Genomic DNA, 6,000 nt, shown 5'->3' on the forward strand with positions numbered 1-6,000 from the left:
TCCTCTTTTCTCTCTCTTCTCTCACCGCACCACCACGACTCAGATCCACCACGACTCAGATCCACCGCACCATCTCTTCTCTCGTGGTTGGGGGCGCATTTCAAATCATGGTGGCAATATGGGGTTTCGGTTCTTGATGGTGATGAGGTCGGGTCTCAATTTGATGGTGGTGGTGAGGTAGATCGGGTTAGGGCTGTGCACCGGTCCAAAACCGGACCGGACCGGACCGGATCGGGACCGGGATGGACCGGAACCCGGAATCGAATTTTTTGGGGGACCGGGACCGGACCGTAATCAACCGGTCCGGGTTCCGGTCCAGACCTGTTTATTCCGGTCCGGTCCGGTTACTTTATTTTTTTATTATTTTTTTTCATTTTAGTATCTTAATATATACATACATTTTTAACGTCTTGTTTTTGTTTGCGTATTTTCCTATTTTACACCTATAATTTATAAATTACAAGTTTTGTACCTAAATTTTTAAGAAATTTAAACATAAAATTTTCACCCAAAAAATTACAAAATTACATATTCCGGTCCATTCCGGTCCGGACCGGAATATTCCGGTTTTTACCCGGACCGGACCGGAAACTCAGAATCCCTAATTTGTGAGGACCGAATACCGGACCGGAATCAACCGGTCCGGGCCAATTCCGGTCCGGTCCCGATCGGTTTTCCGGTCCAGGTCCATTTCTGCACACCCCTAGATCGGGTTTCAATTACCCTCGATTGTCGCGCGACCCTCGTACTCGTGACAGTCGCCGATTTCTCCAACTCCAGTTCGCCGCCCCTTTTACCTTTTTCAAAGTCGTCGTCGTGCGAGTTGGTTGGATTAGGTGGACGTGCGAGTTGGTTGGATTTGGGGGTCTGCGATTTGGTTGCGTTTTGGTGGTCTGATACACGTCAACTAAAAAATGCTTATGGCAAGAATTGAACTCGGGTCAATTAGAAAATAAATAAGAAGTTAGACCATCTTTGCTATCTAATAATATTGTTTATATATTCTTTTTAAATATAGTTAATGTAGACCATGAGAGTGTATTTATTTATAATTTTACAGTTGCTATTTGTTTAGTATTACGGGGTACTCCGTACTATATACTAGCTAGAACACAAAATGTTTTCTTAGATTAAATCTAAACTAAAAAGATGTACTTTAGATTATTATGTACCTCATAAAATAAAATTAAAAGTCAAATTCATCTACATAAAATATAACAGGTGATAACTATAATACAATAAAATTTAAAGTACCGATCCGGGATAAACACTAGTTAATGTTTATACGGAGTAGTTTTGTATGTAATTTTTTTACGGATGATTTACGAAAGTATGGTTATTTTAAAACTTATTTACACTTTTGCGTCGGAATGAAACTTAATTACGGAATTACTGTCCACGTAGGCTCGGATAAGTTTTTTTATTTTAATATTTTTCAGAGTAAAACCTCTACCTCAAGTAGCGGTTTATGTACTCACTGCTACTTGAGGTAGCGGTTTTACCCTTTATAAATTGATTAGTTGTATCTTTACTTAGAGTACTAAAGACAAACCCCGCTACCTCAAGTACGTAGCGGTTTTAGACTATAACCGCTACTTAAGGTAGAGGTTTGCCTCTAAAGAAAAAAAATTATCCCAAATGTATCTCCAAGCATACGTAGACTGTATTTTTGTAAATAAGTTTCATTTCAATGCAAAACCGTAAATAAGTTTCTTAAAAGCTATATTTTTGTAAATCATCCATTTTTTACAACAGTGTAAAATATTTGTTTGTTGTTTTCATGTTATATGTAGTAATAATAGTAAAGAACATTAAAGAACAAAACGAGAATATATAATAGATTTTACGAGTAATTTTACACTAGAAAAAAATTTTGTTTTCCAATCAATTTTTTCCATTATTACTTTGTGTTCTTGACCTGTCGAGATTTTAGGGCATGTTTTAGATTTTTTTTGATTTTTTTTTTTTTTTTTTTTTTTGGTGAAGGAGAGGGGCAAGCCCTTAGAGAGTTAGGCCTTGTTTAGTTCACCTTATTTATCATATCAGATTAGAAAAAATAAGTTCAGATCAGATCATCGTTTTATGTGCAGTTTTTATCGCTAAATATCTTTAATTTCGTAATTAAAAAATTCTAAAAATCACATATTAATAAAATACACATTATTACGAATCTAACAAGACTCCACTTGATAATTTTTCCGTATAGATCATCGTATTTTTAAGGTCAAAGTTTAGTCAAATCTGACATTCAAATCAAATCATATCAGACCAGACCAGATCAGATAAGTCAAGATAAGCAAATATAAGGCGAACTAAACAGGGCCTTAATGTTCAATTGTTCATTTTATTATACTTATATTTACTTTTATTAAATTTTTGTGTTCTTCAAATTGAATTAGTATATGTTTTTGGTATTATATGTTTCTTTGTGAACGAAGAAAAAACACATTATTTTGTTTTTAATTTTTGTATAATCTATAGCTATGATTTGTATGCTAGCTTTATAGTATGATTCAATTCACATCATGCTTATGACTGCATAAAATAACTTCAAGTGGAATGTGAGTGATTGGTAAACAAACAAACATCCCAAAATCAAACTAGACACACTTTATTGTTTACGTCTCAAATTTTAGTAAAAATTCAACAACCAAACTAAAATGAGATTTGCTACTTCTATTATTTTAAAATTTTTAAGAGAGTGATATATTGTTTGAACAAAAATGCAAAATAAAGTCATTACTAATATTTTAGATTTTATTTTAAGAGAGTGATATACTTTAGTAAAAATTAAACAACCAAACCAATTTATTTTAAAATTTTCTAACATGAACTGATGCGACCTGATATGATCATATTGGATAATGGGCGACCTTTGAATTCATGTGCTCCGGTTGTAAACTTGCATATCATACTTTTTTTTTTGGGTTGGTAAGAAGAAGGGCCTTATAAGGGTCGATGCCGGAACCTCTCACAAGTCCTTTCGGCCTGGGTTAACGAGTTAAACATTTTAAAAGTGAGGAAAAAGGTAAGGAATCCCCCAACTCAAAGTGTCACTAATGGGATATAGACCAATCTTAACTTGATACTTGTATAGCATACTTATACTCTAATTTGTTCTCTATTCTTTCTTCTAATATACTACCTTTGTTTCTTTTTAGTTGACACATATTCCTTTTTAGGAAGTTTTTTTTAGTTGACACGTTTTGGGGTAAATTTTTTTTACCTTGCATTTACAAGCTACCCCACTTGCTTTTCCATTCTCTCTCACTCTCTCTCTTCTCCTTAATATATGTGCCTAAATCAAACGCGTCAACTAAATAGAAACGGAGAAAGTATTAAGAGGGCTTACTAATATTTTTTATCTTACCTCTATATTAAAAAAAATTATAATAATAATAAAATAAAATACTTCTTTTTTGACACAGAAAATAAAATACTTCTACAGTTCTACTACACTGCAAATGTGGGGTACAACGTATTGATTTAATATTTAAAAACAAAGTTAGTTTAAACAAGAAATAATTCACACATTTTGTATTTTTATTAAAGTCACGTCATAATTCTCCCTCTAAATGCGTGTAACACTCTGAGGTGCTGACAAATGTTGAGCATGTAACATTCCAAATTTCCAACTCTTCAAAAGTGGACACTGGACCCCACCCCACCATGTTGGGCTGCAATTTATGTCTTCTGAATTTATTACCTAAATATATGGGCTAGCCCATTGTTTTGCATACAAAGCCCATTGATACACTGTAACTTTACTTTAATTTGATACACTGTAACTCTACTTTGCTTCTTTATTATTCCAACTTTTTTTTTTTTTTGAGGAATTATTATTCCAACTTTATTTACGCTTTTTTTTAAATTTAAAAAAAAAACATCATTTATGCTATTCCTATCACCCCTTAAATATTGTCATATGTGATTTTAGATGATATATAAGAGTCTAAAACATGCCTTAAAGTGTACATGTACATCAAATGAGATATGCTATGACAATATTCATGGTTAAAGTTTTTAAAGTTTGACCCTCTATGGTGTAATCTAAAGGACATAAGTACTTATTATATATATATATATATATATATATATATATATATATATATATATATGCTGAAGTTAAAGTTTTGCAATAAGGATATAAATTGGAGAAAGAGTAATTAATAAAAATAAAGTATAGTGTGTGTCTAGGCTCACCGTCACATAAATATAAAGATTTTTTTTTTGTCTAAAAGGATAGCATGGATTAATTCATCACTGTTTTATCAAGACAAAAGGATAAGAAGTGTTACATTGATGAGGTGATATAGCTATATAAGTTATTAGACATTTTATATAAGTTTTGGAGCGTCTTGACGTGTGAAATTTAGATTTAAATTTGTTGACATTTCACATGCATTTATTTGTGAAATTTTCATATAATTATTGGACATTGGTGTTGTTTTGGATATTTATTTACCTTTTAATTAATTTATTTTTTTAAAAAAAAAAACATGTCAAAATTTAAATAAAAGCAATTGTACATCAAGCCAATAAAGCATACTTCACATACTTACGACTTTATAACATTTACTGTTAAACGCACTGAAAAAGATACACAACAATTTTAATTTTTTTTCAGTGCAGATTAATTTAATAGATAAAACAGACAAGCTAAGTAGCAATGTATCTTTGACTCGAGTCACTCAATCGAAGTCGTATAGAAAATGTGTAGAATAACTCTTAGATCGAGAGAAATATGTTATTCTTATTTAATTCACTAATCATTAACATTAAAGTTTATGTATATTGAATTTTAACCTTTTATATAACATGAGTACTGTATTAGGTTATTATCTTAAATATTCAATTGAATTATACCATAAAAATACACCATGACAATATTAAAGCAAAGCTCACTAAGAATAAGATGTTCTATATATACAGCTAAACTCACCATAGTTCATCACCTAACACTAACTTTATTAAGATCGAGAAGCAAAAGTTTATCTTGAATAAATTAATCAATTAGTTTATTATACTTTGAAATTAGCATCCAAATCTCACATATAAATCTTATTCCAAATACCAATTTAATTTAATCCTAATTATTGGTGCTTTAATTATTCTCGTGACATATACAAATTATAAAATCATTTCATAGGTACGTAATTAAATCTTGTCGATCGAAGACATTGCAAAAACTTAACATAAGATTGATCATTGTACAAAATTATTGCCAAAAAAGCTAATTTCTTTCCTTATTTAGCCATTAATAAGCAAGGGAACAAATTACTCCAAACTCTATATACATGTCCATAAGATGTAGCCTATTTTTTATTTTTTATTTATTATTTTTTTTTATTGAAATTATAAATACTAGGAATCAAGGATTGCACGTGCTTGTGTTGGTGGCTACCCTAACTCATTTACTCATGGGCTCACAGAATATTCCCAAGTAGTAATTTTTAATAAAGGTAAAATAAAGGTGATTGTTACACACGAGTCTAGGCCGTATCCGCAAACTAAGAGAGAGAGTCCAATTTACAAGTCTAAAAATGGTTTAATCCCAATATGGAAGTAGGAGGAGTGCCCCTTTAGTCTTATTAAGTACTGCACTCTCTTCATTTCTCAATGTGAGACTTAGGCCCTGTTTAGTTCACCTGATTTTAGCTGATCTGGTCTGGTCTAATCTAATCTTATCTTATCTTATCTTATATGATCTGATCTGAACTTATATTTTCTGATCTGATCTGATCTGAACTTATTTTTTCTGATCTGATCTAAACTGAACTTATTTTTTCTGATCTGATCTGATCTGAACTTATCTTTTCTGATCTGATCTGAACTTATTTTTTCTGATCTGAACTTATTTTAATTATTTCAATATTCTACTTTTATTTTAATCAATATTAATGTTTTTTTAAAAAAAACATATTAATGTTTTATTATTATTATTATTATTATTATTATTATTATTATTATTATTATTATTATTATTATTATTATTATTAT

This window comes from Chenopodium album, chromosome 5 (genome assembly GCF_948465745.1).
Source record: "Chenopodium album chromosome 5, dcCheAlbu1.1, whole genome shotgun sequence".
Lineage (NCBI taxonomy): Eukaryota > Viridiplantae > Streptophyta > Magnoliopsida > Caryophyllales > Amaranthaceae > Chenopodium > Chenopodium album.